Below are 19,687 nucleotides of genomic sequence, written 5' to 3'. Positions count from 1 at the left end.
AAAAAAAAAAAAAAAAAAAAAAAAAAAAAAAAAGAAAATGATCAAGACCTCTGATATCAAGTTTCTAAGATGTCCTCAGAACCACCTGGAACCATGCTATTCAAAGTGTGTGTGTCAGACTGCTGGAGGCCCATTCATGTCAAGATAAACACAGAAAATCACAGTAAGCATTTAGAAACACTTCTAGCACTTTGACATTGCTGTGACATCCAAGTGCATGATTTTTCTGGTGACTCATTTTTCATGTACTTTACAACAATATTAGTTGGTAACAGATTAGGGGGTGGAGGGAAATCCTTACAAAGCTGGTCCTTCACCACAGATAGTTTAAGAAGCACAAATTTTTCGCACTATGAAGTGCCAATTTAGACATTATTGTTCTGAGGGAATCAAAGTATCCTTGCCCTCATTATCTTACAGCTTCTAATTTAAAGCCAGTTAGATAAACCACCAAGGAGGCACCATGGTATAATCCAAGCTTGATCAATGCATGGTCTCTGGGCCCAACACAAAATCATAAACATTCATCAGCTATTGTTAGTGTTAGTGTATTTTATGTGTGGTAAAAGATGATTCTTTCAATGTGGTTGAGGGAAGCCAAAAGATTGCACATCCCTGGACTATAATCTAATGGAAAGAGCACCAATCTAGAGTAGTCAGCCAACCTAACCTCTTCCAATCTGCAAGAGCCAAAAAACTAGCTGGATATCCTAGGTAAGTCTGAGTCTCTTGACTTTTCTGTGCTTTAAATTCCTCCTCTGCAAAATAAGGAAGCTAACAGCATTTCTCAATTTTTTTTTTTAAATTTCTCACAGAAATGCTTTATCCAAGTGGGGTCTGCAGATAAGCTACATCAGAAACCCACACGTCTATCCCAAACACTCTGATTCTGTAGGGCTGGGCTAGGAACTAGGAATCTTTATTTTTTCACAAGCACCTAGGAGATTTTTGATGCATATTAAAATTTAAGATCTATTGTGATAAACATATAACCTCACTAAAGCCTTTAGGAATTAAAAACGGTCACAATTTGTATATAATCTCCAATAAAGAGGTTATACAATTTTTATTATTTTTTTCTGGAGACAGGGTCTCACTCTGTTGTCCATGCTAGAGTACAGTTGTGCAACCATAGTTCACTATAACCTTGAACTCCTGGACTCAAGCAATCTTCCCATCTCACACTCCTGAGTATCTGAAACTGCAGGCGCATACCACCACATCTGGCTATTTTTTTGTATTTTTTGGAGACAAGGTTTTACTATGTTGACCGGGCTGATCTTGAACTCCTGGGCTCAAGTGATCTGCCCGCTTTAGCCTTCCAAAGTGCCAGAATTACAAGCATGAGCCACCACACCCGGCCCCAGAAAGTACATTTTAATATGCTTTCATAACATTTTTAATACATAACAACAGCAGATTTCAATTTGTCCCCATCTTAAAAAGTGATAGGCCAGGCGCAGTGGCTCACAGCTGTAATTCCAACACTTATCCCAACACTTTGGGAGGCCGAGGCAGACAGATCACTTTAGGTCAGAAGTCTGACACCTGCCTGACCAACATGGTGAAACCCCATCTCTACAAAAAATATAAAAATTAGCTAGGTGTGGCGGTACATGCTGTGGTCCCAGCTACTTGGGAAGCTGAGGTGGGAGGATCACTTGAACCCAGGAGGCAGTGGTTGCCAAGATGGAATCTCTGCACCCTGTGTGACAGAGTGGGGCACTTTTTTAAAAAAAAAAAAAAAAAGGGAAAAAAACCCCTGATATTTGATTGGAAAGACCAACTGTATATTAAAACACACGAACATTTAACTATATGCCATGGCATAGAAAACTGCTTTCCTGACATGACATTCAGAATTCAAATATGGTATATCGATCCCTCCCAAATAAAACTAGAGGCTTATTTTTATAATGTCTGTGTTCCTGAGATTACAGGCATGCCCCACCATGCCTGGCTAAGTTTTGTGTTTTTAGTGGAGACAAGGGTTTCACCTTGTTGGCTAAGCCAGTCTCAAACTCCTGACCTCAGGTGATCCACCCACCTCGGCCTCCCAAAGTGCTGGGATTACACATGTGAGCCACCACCCAACCTGTTTGTGTTGTTTCTAAAATGAGATAAGGAGAAAAATTTCAGGCTGCTTTTTGCTAACATTTCCACAAATAACAATGTGGTTATAGATAGCCTGTATCTCTTTTATTTTTTTATTTTCACTTTTGTTCTTGCATTCTTTTCCTAGAAGAGCCTGCATCTCAAATAAAAACCAAACTAGATAGTAATATCAACATATTTTCCTTTTTAATACTGCTTTGGGTAGTGCAAGAGACATGTTGATGTGCTGTAGCAAAAATTTTATCAAGTAAATGCAATTTAGGAATCTGATGAAGATCATCTAGAGGTGAAGTTGCAGAACTACTATCATTTTAATGTCCCCCATTAATTGATGAGTCCACAGTCACTATTCCTCAAGCTGCTGGTCTCGAACTGTGTCAACATTTCAGAGTTGGGACACAATGAACTAGATCAATGGCAGTGGAGGTGAGGATTAAGAATCATCTGAAGTCCTGGATTCAACCATATGGCCAAGAGTACAACAGGAAGGTGAAATGCCCTTTGACAAGCTGAGAATATTCTGAAATCCCTCTTCCCACCCTCTCAGTAAACAATGGCTAAGGTATACTTTATCTCTGACATAGAATCTCTGACAAACTCTTCCATCAGTATATGATAAGTAGACAAATATAAGAGAATCGGAAAGATTAAGAATTTTCCACTGTGGACTGGGAAAGTCCTCATCTCCTAAATTATTCCTTCCTACCCCCACTTGCACATAATTTTAGCCCCTAACTGTTCCTCTCCACCCCTTGATAAAAATCCAGATTCCTCAAACTAGCTGAATTTCAGCAGACCTACTCCTGCTAAGGCCCTAGAAAACACAACTTCCTCTCTCCCCAAATTAGAACATTCCGTTACCCAGCATTTTAGAATAAAGCATATGCTCTTCCACACCGTGTAAAATAATACTTAGCATAGTTAAGACAGTACAATCCAACTCAACTGCAATTGGCTATGCATCTACTGATGCAAGACCTAGAAGAGAGATGGAAGTTGACAGAAGAAGCAGCTTGGTTATTTCTCAGTCAGATATCTTAATCATTATAAAAGTTAAAAAGCAGGGGAGGATTAGCAGAAAATGCAGGGGGTAGGGCACATAGCTTCTTATATATTTCAGGACAAAATACACTAATTCAATTGCCACTAAGACTATATACATGTGATCAGTACCAAGACTGGAAAGATTTTCCAAAGCAAACGAAAAGAGTAAGACAAGAAGAGGGTAAGGCAGGAGAGGAGGATGCACAATTTACCTAAGAAAAGCTTTTTTTTCCTTCCAAATCTTTTAACATAATCCAGGAGTTGCAAATAAACAATGATGTTGATCACTAATAAGTTGCAATTAACCACTCAGAAGCCAGCAGAGCCTTCACTTGGCCTAACTTCCTGTAAGTTTCAAGATGACTAGGCAGCATTTCTTTTAAAAGAAGTTAAAATGTTTCAGCAAATCATACTGGCTGCAAGCAGTTCAAATCCAGGTGGATTTCCCCTACTCTTAGAACTAGCCACTGGTAGAAACAAATGACTGTCCCAGGTAACCCGGCTCACTCCACAACCCAGAGATAATGAAAACATATTTTTATATGCAGTTCTAGAAAAGGCATGTGAACATGAAAACAGAAGATGTAGGTTTAACTGCAGCATTGCAGAGCGGCAGCTTTAAAAAGTCAGATAACATTAGCTCAACAAAATCATATACTGAAGTGTGCTCAAATTCAAATTCAGCACATAGTGGTAGGTAGCAGCTGAAAAAGGCTGCTGAGAGAGCAAGAAGGTTTTGTTGTATCTTTTCAGAGGAGAGGACAATGAAGAAATTACCAGACCAAGGTCACTTTTCAACCTGAAAAAAAAAAGGTTAGTAGCTTTAACAGAGATAAAAACCTGTATAGGTCATAACTCCATGAAATCAGCAGCCTGGTGAGTGTCCCTCCAAGAATCTTGTAGGAAATTACGTGTGTATTCAAGTTATTAAATGTAAAGTCTCCTTGAGAGTAACTTCAGTTCCTGAAGACTAAAGCCATTTCTGCGAAACACACAGAAAAATTATGGGGAGGATTTACCAGGCATCACATCATAGCCTTTCTACCTTCACATCAGGTTGGAAACACTACAATCTAAAAAGCATAGAACGACGATTTGGGAATACATAACAAATAATAATATAGCTTATCTGAGAAAACCACTTCATTCTCTAGTCTGCAAAAATTCATGTGCTAATGTACCTGTAATATACTTAGGAGTTTCCATAAATGACACATATTTCCTCAAAAGAGATATATAAAAAAAAAATCTCCGGGTAAAAGGCCAATGTCTCTTCTGAAGGCTTAAACAGCCAATTATGTGTCTTAATACATTAATTCTATAGAGAGAAAGACTATTACAGGAAAGTTGAATGAGACATCTTAAAAAATGTACCCTGAGGCCTAAGTCCATTCAACTGACAGTAAAATCACCCCTCAAAAAAGCAGTTTTATGCAACATCTAGTATTTTAATTTTCCAGCTGCCAACAGAAATATATAAGAAGCAGAAATTAAACTAATTATGGCACCGGTGCAGTGAACAAAACTTTAATTGTATTACACACTAGTTAGACATTTGCCAAACAATACAAAGGCCCTTAAGGGTAGAAACTTCTTTAGAATATAAATGATTCCCAATCAATATGACAGAAATTAGTCTGTTTAGGCAATCAATAGATTCCTGGTTTAGATGTAAAAATTCAACTGACATCATAATTCAAAATAGAAAATAAATACATAGTATAAGAAACTAATCTCTAAAATGGCTCTAAATCACTGTGATTTACATATGCTGTATCATTAATTGGCCCTTTAAGCTGGTATTGTACTAATCAGCTTTTTTAACATCCTGCCCACAAAAGAGCTTATTCATTTAGCTAGGAGACAGGTGTTAGCAACCAAAAACCTCTTTTTTTTTTTTTTTTTTTGAGACGGAGTTTCACTCTTGTTACCCAGGCTGGAATGCAATGGCGCGATCTCGGCTCACCGCAACCTCTGCCTCCTGGGTTCAGGCAATTCTCCTACCTCAGCCTCCTGAGTAGCTGGGATTACAGGCACGTGCCACCATGCCCAGCTAGAAACCTCTTTTAGCCTCGAGTTCCAGGGACCCGGCCTGCATGTCTTAAAGGAAGGGCAGCTTTAAAGAGGGAAAAGGAGGAGAGAGGGATAGAAAAACAAAGGCCAAAAGGGAGAAAGGAAGATAAGGAAAGAAATAGATGTCAGGTGCTACTTAATGGGGCCACCCTCAAAGCCTCCTAGGCTTGTCTGAGCTCCTGGGCTGCCGTCCAAATATAGACGGCAGAATTTGGGTAATGTTATTCATTTATTCCTGCAGATAGTAACTCTGGGCACATGCCAACACTCCACTCATTCTAAAAAATTGTTTAAAGTGTTGCTAATTGTCCTGTGACTCATTCTTCTTACCCATATTCTCTGGTTCTTAACTTTAGTCCTCACTCTTTCATACATTTTCTGAAAGAGCTGACTGAATAGATATTCCTGGAAAGAGATATAGAGAAAGTTGGATTTAGAAAAGCAGCTTAAACCTACAGAATAAAAATTGTGTGAGGAAGTGGGAGAAGAGATGTTTATTGAGTTTCCTACAATGTACAAAAAACATATTTTCTCTCTTTTAATCCTCTCATGCATATTTTCCCTCTTTTAAGCCACCTAACAGTCTACCAGGTATTTTCATCTTGCAGATGAAAACAATTAAGCTCACAGAGGTTAAGTAATTTACCTAAGGTAGCAAAGCCAGGAAGTGGGGGAGCCAGAATTCAAAACCAGGTTTGTCTATTCCCTAACACATCTAGTGTCTGAATCTGTTTTAAGTCAGATAGTTCTATATTTCAGCAATTATTCTTCCTCCCAAGAACTCATCAAAGGACTGGTGACTAAATGTTATTAACTATTTATTACACACCTATTATTTTCAATAAAGGCTTCAGCTGTATAAAAATAAAACTGGCAAACTGACTTTATTCTAAAATTCGACATACAGAGAATTCCCAGGCATCTCTCCCATCCAACATTGATCATAACTAGATTCAGCTACCTATTCAGACCTCCAGTTGTTTCCACATTATCATTCATTTGTCCACTCATGAGATAAAGGAAGCTACTTTCACCAAAAACCTTCCCTCATGACTCCTGATAAAACAGCAGAGGGGGCCTCACTGTAAAGCAATTTACATAAAAGTCATAAAAGCCCTTTGTTATCTGTCATGACTAGGAAATGGGCTATTCTAGCAAATCAAACATCCTGCATAGCATAATGATTCTATTAGAGGGACTACCAATTTATAAGGAATTTCAATGTGCATAATTTCAATCTAAAAATTAAAAAAAACAAAAGGGGCCAGGGAGGATGGTTCACGCCTATAATCCCAGCACTTTCGGAGGTGGAGGCAGGTGGATCACCTGCGGTCAGGAGTTTGAGATCAACCTGGCCAACATGGTGAAATCCCATCTTTACAAAAAATGCAAAAATTACCTGGGCATGGTGGTGGGCACCTGTAATCCCAGCTACTTGGGAGGCTGGGATAGAAGAATTGCTTGAACCCAGGAGATGGAGGTTGTAGTGATCAATATCACACCACTGCATTCCAGCCTGGGGGCAGAGTGATACTCCGTCTCAAAAAAAATAACAATAAAAAAATAAGTAAATAAATAAGGTAGCTTCCATGGTGTATGGCCTCACACTAAAAATAAATTATAAAATAGGAAAAAGAATAAAAGGTAGCTCCCTGGTCATCACTTACCCACTCAATCAAAATCTCCAGCAAGTGGGGCTGGGAAATCCGCATTTTTAAAGAATATCTCAGGCAGTGACTCAGTAGCAAATCACCAGGTATCTCATTGTACAAGAAGTGGGTGGCTTTTGGGAACTCCTTACAATAAAACATGCTCAAAAGGAGAAAGCTGCACTGACTCAACACAATCAATGCGACCTGTCTGATGATTCAGGAGACTTCAGGATCTCCCATTACCACTAGGTTATCATTCACTACCAGTCACCGGTCACTTTACTAGCAAAACAGTAAGGAAAAGTTAATAAAGACTTTCTATTAGTAGAAAGCAGGAAAAAAAAAAAAAAAAAGCTTTTGTTTTACTATCAGATTCAAAAAGCTGGTTTTACTCCAGAGAAAATGCAGATTTTTTTTTTTTTTTTTTTTTTTTGAGACAGTTTCGCTCTTGCTGCCCAGGCTGTAGCACAGTGGCATGATCTCAGCTCACTGCAATCTCCGTCCCCTGGGTTCAAGTCATTCTTCTGCCTCAGTATCCCAAGTAGCTGGAATTACAAGCATGTACCACCACGCCTAGCTAATTTAGTGGGGTTTTTTTTTGTTTGTTTTGTTTTGTTTTTTGCGATGGAGTCTCGCTCTGTCGCCAGGCTGGAGTGCAATGGGGTGATCTCGGCTCACTGCAACCTCTGCCTCCTGGGTTCAAGAGATTCTCCTGCCTCAGCCTCTGGAGTAGCTGGGACTACAGGCGTTCAACACCATGCCCAGCTAATTTTTGTATTTTTTTAGTAGAGACAGAAGTTTCACCACGCTGGCCAGGATGGTCTCGAACTCCTGACCTGGTGATCCTCCTGCCTCAGGCTTCCAAAGTGCTGGGATTACAGGTGTGAGCCACCACGCCCTGCCTAATTTTGTGTTTTCAGTAAAGACCGGGTTTCACCATGTTGATCAGGCTGGTCTCTAACTCCTGATCTCAGGTGATCCACCCGCCTCCCAAAGTACTAAGATTACTACAGGCGTGTGCCACGGCACCGACCGAAATGCAGATTTTATGCTTTAAGAAGGAATCTGTTTAAAAACATGCGGACTCTTAATCAACTGCGTAGCTTCACTTCAGAATGTTAACACGCCCAAATACATCAAAAGTGTGGAATATTCCACCCTCCATAAGAAAAGCAAGGGAGGAACTTCATGACAGTCTTAATGAAGAGAAAGGATAATGGGTTTAAACTAAGACTGGCATAACAGGATTAGATATGACTGCTGTCCTAACCATGGCAACTGTTAAATCCTGGAAACGGAGAGCAGAGGTCTTTAAATACAGGAGGCCAATTCCTACCTATCTGAGGTGGCTTTTATGTGAGATATAATAGGATATCCTATTAAGAGCCAAATTAGTTTTACTATTTTAAAACTCCCTAACTAATATAAAGTCACGAAATAAGAAAGTGATCAGATATTTCACTATGAAAGAACAGGGAGTCTGTTTGTATATGAAAAAATTGTCTTTAGCCTGGGCACAGTGGCTCACACCCATAATCTCAGCACTTTGGGAGGCAGAGGCCGGCAGATCACTTGAGCTGAAGGAGTCTGAGACCAGCCTGGGCAACACGGCAAAACCCTCTCTCCACCAAAAACACAAAAATTAGCTGGGCGTAGTGACACACCTGTGGTCCCAGGTACTTGGGAGGCTGAGGTAAGAGGCTTGCTTGAGCTCAGAGCTCAAGGTTGCTGTGAGCTGGGATCATCCCACGGCACCTCCAGCATGGGTGACAAGAGTGAGACCCCATCTCAACTTAGGAAAAAAAAAAAGATACTAGCATGACAACTTATAAAATAAAAAAAAAAGACTGTCTTTACAATTCCAAAATCTTTCTTACATAAACACCAAATAACCATTACTAATAACCAGAAGCGAAACAAAAATAACCAGTAATCATCATCAAACCAGTAACCATTACAAAACAACAATAATACAGCAACAACAATAAAAAAGAAAAAAATGAGGACCTCAATAAAAAAACATTGAAGAAAAAAAGAAACAACAATAATAATGAAGCAGCTCCTTGAGACTTCACCAATAACAATTTAAACTACGTGCTCTCATTAAACTCTAACACCTTAACGCTGTTGTATTAACAAGTTATAAGATTCAAAGGTATAGAGGTTAAATCTTTCCTCCAAAAACGTAAACACTATGGCTAGTACAAGTTTGGTATAAAAGTCTCTATCATTGGCCGGGCGCGGTGGCTCACGCCTGTAATCCCAGCACTTTGGGAGGCCGAGGCGGGTGGATCACGAGGTCAAGAGATCGAGACCATCCTGGTCAACATGGTGAAACCCCGTCTCTACTAAAAATGCGAAAAATCAGCTGGGCATGGTGGCGCGTGCCTGTAATCCCAGCTACTCGGGAGGCTGAGGCAGGAGAATTGCCTGAACCCAGGAGGCGGAGGTTGCGGTGAGCCGAGATCGCGCCATTGCACTCCAGCCTGGGTAACAAAAGCGAAACTCCGTCTCAAAAAAAAAAAATAAAAATAAAAATAAAAAAGTCTCTATCATTAAAACAATGGCAGTATTAAAAGTTCTATGTCAAGAATAAAAAATCAAGGTGGAATTAGTCCCCCTAACAACTTTTAGGTTTACAGAGGTGTTTTTAGAAAGCCTTAGGCATGACACTCATAGAGATGGGTGTGACTATATTTAAATCACAATGCACATGTAATTAGAAAAGAAATTGTGCCCTTTTATGTTATTGTTGCTGTTTGTTTTGTCTTCTTAAATGCTGGTCACTGAAAATGCCTTTTCCACTACCCTTAAGAAGTGTTCCAGCCCCAGGAGGTGGCTCACATTTATAATCCCACCACTTTGGGAAGACTAGGCAGGAGGACTGCTTGAGCCCAGTCCATGATCAGCAACATGGCAAAACCTCACCTCTGCAAAAAATATAAAAACTAGCTGGGCGTGGTCGTGCCTGCCTGAACTCCCAGCTACTCTGGAGGCTGAGAAGGGAGAGTCAGGAGGCCAGCAGATCGCTTGAGCTGAAGGAGTTTGAGACCAGCCTGGGCAACACGGCAAAACCCTGTCTCCAGCCTGGGTGACAGAGTGAGACTGTTTCCAAAGGAGAAAAAAAATGGTGTTCCTATTAGATGGTACTAAGCAGAGTTATGTCAACTGGCTTGGAGAGGAGGTTTGAAATAAACCAATTTTTACGGTTTCTGAGAAGAGCTTTCTCTTTTTGTGCATGTTATTTTGGCAGTTGGTTAAACTGGTCAATTTAGAGTATTTACAACTCTTGATCCCAATGTAAACAAGGTATCACAACTGTCTACCTGACCAATATAAAAGTTTTTGATGGGCTGGTCTTTGTAATTAGACGGATATTAAAATGAATGTGTCCTAGATTACATGAGCATTTTCTTCAATCACCATGAAGATTAGTTAGCCCCGCCACATCCATCTGCAATTGTTATGCACAATACCCAAGAATTTTCAAACTTAAGAATACCTCTAAATAAACTGTAACTTATGAATTGTACTGTAAAATTCAGAATTAGTAAATATAAAGTTCAGAAACCCTTGCCATCATCTATTTCCTTGAATGTGAAAGAGAATGCAATCAGGGAAAAGGATAAAGAAGTTGTCAAATCTGAAATCCCCTGAAGAGAAAGAACTGTCACGGCTAGGCTGCAGCCCTAGAACTCTACACAAATTCAGCCCAGTGCCTTGTCCCCTGCCTACTCCCATTCCTAGAAGAATGGTATAATAAATGGGCAGCCCAGCCCACATTTGAGTAAATCGAACTGTCACTGGGAGAATGATTAGGCACCCCAAACAGTTGCAGCGACAGTGGTAACAGGAAGTCTCTCTGCCTCCAAACCAATAATCAAAGGGATGCATAAGGAACTTACTGCTGCTTTCTTAGAAGGCCACAGGCACCCCGGGATGTTTGCTCATCACGTCACTCTGGCCTTTAACCAGGGAGCAAAGTGATAGTTGTGGGTAAAACCCTATTTCCAAGCTAACAATAATCCTTCCTTATGGTAGATAGGGAGTGCACGGTGCACTCTTGATTACACAAGCAGTTTTTCCCCCCTAGAACAAATGACAGACCAACAAAAAGGAGAAAATACGCTGTTGTTTGTCTCTTCTGCCAGCCTGAATTCATGTGCAGACATGCCAGCGGAGGCTCTGGCTCCCCTGGTCTCGCCAGACTTCCCCATGTCTGGTCAAATGTCTCCTGGGCAGCCGGCTGAAGAGAGGCCCCATTTCCCTCTCGGTCTTGACCGCTGCCACACAGTGGCGACCTCACACACATCGCGAACAGAGGACAACTCCCAAGCGAGGGAACAGTGGACCCTAGGGGTAGAGCCGCATTCCCAAACTTCTCCATCCAACCTCCAAACTCCAAACCTCCCTCCTCCAGCCGCCTGCGTCTAAGGCGGAGGTAGGGACCGGCTGTCCTTTAAAGGGGGTGAGCAGGCCGCCGCGGACCTGCCTCAGTTTCCTCTGCCGTACAATGAGGCATCTATCTTTTCCCCACAAGCCAACTAGACCTGCCGGTCTGCAGGGCGCTTGGGCATAGCCGAAGACGCACGTCTCCTGTTACTGACCCCACAGGTGAAACGCTTTCTTTGAGAGGACTTTTCAAAGGACAGGTGTGGGCTGCTCTCAAGGCGGAGACTTCCAGCAAGGAAGGGGCTTTCCCCCACCCCTGTAGGGCAGGGAGAGTCCCAGGCCGCGCCCCACACAGAGGAGGAGCCCCCAGACCACAGCCTGGCGGCACCCGAGCGCCCCGCTTCCCGTCATTCCCCAGGCCGGACGCCCCACGGCCCCCAGCGCTGCCGCCGCCGCCTCCTCACCTGCTGCGGCCGCCGGCCCGGCCAGCACCTGGGAGGGGAAGCGAGGGGAGGGGCCGGATACCGGCCGCGGACGCCTCAGGCAGGGAGGCTGCGGACTCCGCCGCGGCGGCGTCTCCTGGGCTGAGGGGCACCCGGGGGCGGTCGCGACATCCTCACGGGCGGCCCCAGGAAGTCGGCCCCCCCCCTACCCATCCCCAGCCGGCCTGGCCCGGCCGCTCCCGCCCCTCGCACGGCCCCGCCCCTGCCTCGGCCCCGCCCCCTCTCGGGAGCGCGCCTCCGCTCCCGCCGCGCCCGAGTCACCATAGAGAAGAGCGAGGCGCGCGGCGGCCTCGAGTGCGGCCTCCGCGCGCGCGCCCCCTGGCGGAGCTGAGGCTCCCGGAGGCGGGGCTGGGGCGGCCGGAGCTTTGGGACCTATAGGAGGCGTCGTTTCCCCGAAGTCAGGTTGTGGATTGCTCCTGGTTACTTTGATCACACAACTCAGCTAGAGGCGCCCAAGGGTCCAGGTCCAAGCTTAGCTGGGTCAAGATTTGGCTTGGTGACCTTGAGCGAGTCCCTTAACATCGCTGAACTCATTTCATCATAAAACTTTGAAAGGTGGCTTTCATGTCTCACTGCCTCTCTCATCAGTCTGTGAGCAGGTGATGGTTTTCTCCACTTCATCGTTGCAGACACCCAGCCCCACTAGGGGTCACGAACTTCTTCAGGGTCCCACAGCTGGGAGTTATTAGAGGCCGGGTCTGTGGGACCTAAAAACCCATGTTTGTCCCACTCACTCTGGCACTTTCCAGTCTAAACCCCTAGCACTAGCTACTTCCCCTCAGGAAGGTAAGGAAACTGCTGAGGAAGGCTGTGATAGAATGATAATGATTTAGCAAAAATCCACGCCTTTCCCCCATGCACCTTTAGCAAGGTACTTCACCTTGAGGAACTCTGATTTTCTCATCCCAGAAACGCAGCTTGGCGTGAGGTTTTAGTGAGCGAAGGCATGTAGCCAGCGTGGGCTACAACGCCTTGTCATTAACATAATATTCATTTCTAATCCTTTTTTTAAAAAATCTTTTTAAACGGAGTTGCCCTCTATCAGGCTGGAGTGCAGTGGCGCGACTCGGCTCACTGCAACCTCCGCCTCCCAGGTTCAAGCGATTCTCCTGTCTCAGCCTCCTGAGTAGCTGGGACTATCGGCGCGCGCCACCACACCCAGATAATTTTTGTATTTTTAGTAGAGACGGGGTTTCACCGTATTGGCCAGGCTAGTCTCGAACTCCTGACCTTGTGATCCACCCGCCTCTGCCTCCCAAAGTGCTGGGATTACAGGCGTGAGCCACCACACCTGGCCTCTAATCTTTCTTTTAACTGATGTCTAGTGACAATTTTCTTAGGCTTTAGATTCTATTGAGAAATCCCAGAGTTTTTCTGAGCAATTTGTATTTTCAAACAAGGAATATCATAAGGAAAAGTGAAGTAAAAATACGGTCATGTATACGTATCAGACTCTGTCACTTTACAAGTATTATTTCCAATCCTCACAACCCAGCAAACTGACTATTATTATTCCCATATTATCAATGAGGATCTACATATTAAGGATTTTAACCAAAACCACATGGTTAGAAAAAGGTGGAGCTGGAATTTATTCCTTTTTTTTTCTTTCAACCAGAAGTGTCTTGAATACACAGAGCTGCAATTTATTTATTTATTTTTATTTTTTTGAGACGGAGTCTCGCTGTTACCCAGACTGGAATTCAGTGGTGTGATCTCGGCTCACTGCAAACTCCACCTCCCAGGTTCAAAGGATCCTCCCACCTTTGAGTCTACAGTCACACACTACCACGCCTGGCCAATTTGTTTGTTTGTTTGCTTCTTTTTGGTAGAGATGGAGTTTCACCTTGTTGGCCAGGCTGGTCTCAAACTCCTGACCTCAAGAGATCTGCCGCCTCAGCCTCCCAGAGTGCTGGGATTACAGAAATGACGGATTACAGGGATGAGCCACTGAGCCTTGACAAACTGGAATTTAAAACCGAGTCTTTCTATCACCTGGAATGCATGAAAGACTGAACTGCTGAAAGCCTCCCACATCCGAATTAAATGTCCCCATCGTTTTCCTTCCTGGCTGTTTTTGTAACTTTCCTTGATGCAATTCCGTCTGGTCTCCTTCTCTCCAAGGCTTTATTTCCACCCCTACCCTCCAAGGCATGTATTGTCTCCTCTTTCCCCTCTAATTCCCTTTCCTTAGATATGCGAGGACCTTGTCCATCCTCTCACTTTTGAAATAGATTCCTAGCTGTGATGAAGGCCCAGCATTTTCCACCACTTCGCTCTTACTTTTGATAGAAATCATAGCTATCCAAAAAAAAAAAAAAAAAAGAGGGCCGGGTGCGGTGGCTCACGCCTGTAATCCCAGCACTTTAAGAGGCCGAGGCGGGTGGATCACAAGGTCAAGAGATCGAGACCATCCTGGTCAACATGGTGAAACCCCATCCCTACTAAAAATACAAAAAATTAGCTGGGTATGGTGGTGCATGCCTGTAATCCCAGCTACTCAGGAGGCTGAGGCAGGAGAATTGCCTGAACCCAGGAGGCGGAGGTTGTGGTGAGCTGAGATAGCGCCATTGCGCTCCAGCCTGGGTAACAAGAGCGAAACTCCGTCTCAAAAAAAAAAAAAAAGAAAGAGATCATAGCTATACAAAGTTAATAGGTCCACTCCGGGTGCAGGGGCTCAGCCTGTAATCCCAGCACTTTGGGAGGCCGAGGAAGGGGGAATCACTTGAGGTCAGGAGTTTGAGACCAGCCTCGCCAATGTAGTAAAACCCTGTCTCTACTAAAAATAACAAAAATTAGCCAGGTGTGGTGGCAAGCACCTATAATCCAGTTACTCAGGAGGCTGAGGCAGGAGAATCACTTAAACTCAGGAGGCAGAGGTTGCAGTGAGTCAAGATTGCACCACTGCACTCCAGCCTGGTTGACAGAGTGAGGCTCTATCTAAAAAAAAAAAAAAAAAAAAAAAAAAAAATTAATAGGTCCAGAACAAGGGTGAGTGAGACCCGGAGATGTCCTTTTGTAAACTTAGTTTACAAGCTGAAGGTTCAGTTCTGAAAGGGAGTGCACTTAATCCACTGATTGGATCCAATAATTGAAATCTGGATTCATGACATCCTATGGAAATCATTTTCTTCTGAGCCCTCTGGTCTATATTACAACCAAATCATTGGAATGCTGCTAAATAATGTGCATATCACTGTAGCAGAGGCCTCCAAGCTGTATTTACCCACATTCCTCCTTTCTCCACCTTAGGCATTATCGCCATCACTATTTTTCATCTTTATCATGCCCTTCCACAGAGGCACTCAATAATATACCCATTGTGCAAGTAATCCGAAATCCTTTTCAGTGAGCAATAGTATTTAGTAGTAATAAAACACTAATTTGTCTACCAAGTGACATATTTATAGGAGCTGTTTATTTGGACATATTCTTATTATTTCTACTCATTTGCTAAGTACTTTCCAATACATATTTATGAAGCACAGGCCTTTCCCCAAACAGTAGTGAAAAAATAAATCATATTATTTCTTTTATTAGCAGCAGCATGGCTTGGAAGTCCTAATACCATGATTTTAGTTACTTCTGGCAAGAACTGGAAGAATTAATAGTGATTGAGCACCTACTATGTGCCAGACTGTCTGTGAAAGGCACTTTACATAAATTATCTGTTTAATTCCCCTGAGACGTATTTTACCAATAAAGAAAATGTAATTCCCCTACAACATACACTTTATCAGTAGGACAGAGACATTACCTTGTCTAAGTAACTCGACCAGAAAGGATCTAGCAGGGTTTTGAATCTAGATCTTTTTCCTGATTCCAAAATCCCAAATCACCATTCCATTTCACCAGCACCCCCCACCAGCTTCTCTGGACCTAATAACTTCTGTAAAATATACAGAGTTTCTTTTTTTTTTTTTTTTTTTCAGGTCAGACAGGTAATGTGCCGACGTCGTGACAAGATTCAAGGGTGGCACATCTCACACAAGCGTGTGAACACCCAATCATCACACTCATGAACTGCAAAAGGATCAAGTGTTTCTTCATGAGAAAGGATGCATAGGTTACTGAGAATGGAACAGTTAGAGATAAACATACACAGGGTGCTAACACTAATTTTTGTACGAGAGGTTACTCTTCAAGGGATTTACTCCCTAAGGAATCAATAATAGGATGTGTTCTAAAGAGAAGGGCCAGTACCAGTGCTTGATCCATTCCTGGAGACAGGACTGGCTACGTTGTTTACAAGGAACAGTGCAAAATATGGGACCCTTGTTTACAAATTAAGAATTTCAAGGTGGCAACAGCAGAGCATTAAACTAAGTGCAGGGCCCTGCTAAGCATGGGGCCCTGTGTGACTGCACTGGTCATACCACCATGTAGCTGGCCCTGCCTGGACAGAAGAAGGCTGTCATCAGGACCTCCCATGCATCGTAAGCTTCATAATATGAGATGGAGTGCCTATGTCATGCCTGGAAAAGTGTTCAGTGTTTTCACATAAGTTACATGATCCTAAAACAACTCTATGAAACAGGTATTGTTTTTCCCGTTTCGCAGTGGATGAAACCAAGGCTTAAAGAGATTAAGTTATTCATCCAGTGTTGTACACCAAGTCAATGTCAAAGCTAGAACTAAGTTGGGATATAAAAAAATCCTGTTCCTTGACTTTGTATCTTTGTCAGCACAGGCCCATTGTTTTCCTACAAAAGCCAAACTTAAGCTGAGGCTATAATACCAAAAAACTAAAGAGAGGCCAACGATGAGCAGAGATTCAAGGGCTACTCAAAAAGTCAAACGTGTGCAGCAGCTGAAGTGCAGCCATACAGCTCCAGAGCATGAGGACCCGGGAGAGAGAACTCCATCATGCATGGTAAATGTCACGGCCGATACCCAGGCTCCTCCAAGACTGAATGGAAACCCAATGAGGTCTTTGATAAAGAGCAGCTACATGGAACTAAGGCAACTAACTCAGTAAAATATTGGAAAGAGTTCACTAAAGTTAGGAACAAGACAAGGATGATTGTTATTGTGGCTTCTATTCTGTGTAGTACTAAAAGTCAGTTTACTTTAGCACTACAGTGCAATAAGACAAGAAAAAATGAGAGAAGGCATTCAGGTTCACTTTAGATTAATAATATACCTAACTCTAATTTAAGCTCTATGCATCACAGAGCCTTCGCCAACACCAAACTCCAACACACAGGATTAGACAGTTTAAACGTTACCCAGTGCTTGTTTCAGCACCATATATACTAAAATTGGAACAATACAAAGATTAGCATGGTCCCTGAAATACATTAAAAAATAAATAAATCCTACCCAGAAAGCTGTATGACAGAACACAGCAAAAGCCTAGTAGGATATACATCTAAATCCCTTATCTCCTCCTACTTCACATCTCAGGGATACATAGACCCTGTCATTTTGTTTTGGTTTTGTCTTTTTTTTCCCCCTTTTTTGGAGAATGAGGGGGGAGGTCTCACTATATTGTCTAGGCAGGTCTTGAATTCCTGGGCTCACGCTATCCTCTTGTCTCTGCCTCCCTAAGAGCTGTGATTACAGGTGTGAGCCACCACACCTGGCTGTTTTGTTTTTTTGAGACAGTCTCACTCTGTTGCCCAGGCTGGAGTGCAGTAGCATGATCTCAGCTCACTGCAACGTCTGCCACCTGGGTCAAGCGATTCTCCTGCCTCAGCCTTCCAAGTAGCTGGGACTACAGGCGCCCGCCACCATGCCCAGCTAATTTTTGTATTTTTAGTAGAGATGGGGTTTTGCCATGTTGCCCAAGCTGGTCTCAAACTCCTGATCCACTTGCCTCAGCCTCCCAAAGTGCTGAGGTGATAGGCGTGAGCCACCGCACCCAGCCAGTCCTGCTGTTTTTTATTCAGCTTTATTTCCCCCTAAACCTCCAGTTATCTATCTGTAATGCTAGTGTTATCTGCCTTCTCCAAGTGTTTGTCATTCTCTTATAATTTCCCTGGGGGAAATCAGAAAGAGCTGATAAAGTAGATCTCTGATCCAGCTTTTTATGGTGAGCTAAGCTGAAAAGAGGTTGGGATGTGCAGCCCTTGATGCTATCAGGGCAAAGTATGAAAAAGAATTTTGTGGAAACATTTACATATTTACAGCAGAAGGCAGCATGCAGATGGGAAGACGTGGGTTTGGTATCAGGCAGACGTGAGTCTGGATTCCCATGCTGCCACTTATTAGCTTTATATCCTTATCTTCGCTGTCTATAAAATGGAATGATTCCCTCTGCCACAAGGCTGTCCCAAGGTCATAATGAGAAATGTATCAAGGGCCTAAGGATACATAATAGAGCCTTGATAAACTTGTCTTTGGGACTACCTTAGGTACTAGAGGGAGGCTGCCCACCCAGCATCCAGTTCATCCCCACACATTCTCTCCTTTCTAGTAGAAAGGAAAAGTCTCATTTTTCCTCCAGTGACTCCAGCAGGTGCTTCAGGAAAGCCTGTCCCTAGCCTCAGCTCCAGGGCTACTTCCTAGTTGGTTTGAGTCAATCACAGCAGTCCCTTTTTCCTGCCAGTTACTGTATTACACATGGGTATATGAAGCAGTTCTGCACCAATGAGATTTGAGGTGAGTCAGCTTTAGTTGGAAGTTAGTTCTGAGTTAGTCCTTTGTTAAATTAAGTTTGGAGTTGGGTGCGGTGGCTCACGCCTGTAATCCAAGCGCTTTGGGATGTGGAGGCAGGCAATCACCTGAGGTCAGGAGTTTGAGACCAGTCTGGCCAACATGTAAAACCCTGTCTCTACTGAAAATACAAAAAGAGCCAGGCGTGGGGGTGCACGCCTGTAATCCTAGCTTCTTGGGAGGCTGAGGCAGGAGAATCACTTGGACCCAGGAGGCGGAGGTTGCAGTGAGCCAAGATGGCGCCACTGTACTCCAGCCTGGGTAACAGAGTGAGACTCCTCAAACAAACAAAAACTAAATTTGGCCTGAGGGGCAGTCACAGTGGGTCATTCAAGTTGAGCATAGTGGCATGTGCCTGTAATCCCAGATAGTAAACTGAGGCAGGAGAATCTCTTGAACCTGGGAGGTGGAGGTTGCAGTGAGCCAAGATCGTGCTACTGCACTCCAGCCTGGGCAACAGAGCAAGACTCCATCTCAAAAAGGAAAAAAAAAAAATTGACCTGAGGAGTCTTCCATACTTGAGCCCTTATCCATCTGCTGTCTTAGTATGCAAACTAACTGAAAACCTAATTTAGGAGTATACTTTTGTAACAGATTGCTGAGTCTCAGCCAATCACAGCATCTGAGCTTCAGTCGGTTGCAAGCAGCCAGCTATTCAAACCATTTTCAAATAAGGCAAAAGCAGAGCTGTAACCAATTAGCTGTCTCCCTACCTCATTTCCGTTTTGTGACCATAAATGTTTTCTTTCAGACTGTACTGCAGCCTTGGAATTCTCTGAAACTGTCCTGATTCTGAGGGCAGCCCAATTCTAGAATTGCAAATAAAAGTCAATTACAATCTGCAGAACTAGATTTCCTTAATTTTGCCTTTTAATACCTTGTTTTCTTTTTCTTTTTTTTTTTTTGAAACAGAATCTTGTTCTGTCGCCAGGCGCCAGGCGCCAGGCACCAGGCACCAGGCTGGAGTGCAGTGGCGCCATCTCAGCTCACTGCAACCTCTGCCTCCTGGGTTCAAGCAATTCTCCTGCCTCAGCCTCCCCAGAAGCTGGGACTACAGTAGCCCACCACCACGCCCAGCTAATTTTTGTATTTTAGTAGAGATGGGGTTTCACTATGTTGGCCAGGATGGTCTCAATCTCTTGACCTTATGATCCACCTGCCTCGGCCTCCCAAAGTGCTGGGATTACAGGTGTGAGTCACCACGCCTGGCCAACACCTTTTTTTCTTAATTTTTTTTTTTTTTTTTTTTTT

At 43.3% G+C, this 19,687-nt stretch overlaps 1 protein-coding gene and 1 non-coding gene across 2 annotated transcripts in view; both read right to left on the bottom strand.

Annotated features, from left to right (window-relative positions):
- RFFL (ring finger and FYVE like domain containing E3 ubiquitin protein ligase) overlaps positions 1-11,954 on the bottom strand; it is an 83,082-nt gene extending 71,128 nt beyond the window's left edge. Inside the window, exon 1 of the mRNA XM_032280884.1 lies at positions 11,741-11,954. The gene's annotated coding sequence lies outside the window, so the exon portion shown is untranslated. The remainder of the gene's footprint in view (positions 1-11,740) is intronic.
- Positions 11,955-15,710: 3,756 nt separating this feature from the next.
- LOC116553573 lies at positions 15,711-15,814 on the bottom strand. The gene has a single exon (XR_004269815.1). It is a non-coding gene; the product is annotated as a small nucleolar RNA U13 (small nucleolar RNA).
- Between the last annotated feature and the right edge of the window lie 3,873 nt (positions 15,815-19,687).

The sequence above is a fragment of the Sapajus apella genome, unplaced genomic scaffold (assembly GCF_009761245.1).
Source record: "Sapajus apella isolate SASKATOON/1434 unplaced genomic scaffold, GSC_monkey_1.0 scaffold12, whole genome shotgun sequence".
Lineage (NCBI taxonomy): Eukaryota > Metazoa > Chordata > Mammalia > Primates > Cebidae > Sapajus > Sapajus apella.
This window is presented reverse-complemented; position numbering and strand designations above follow the sequence as displayed.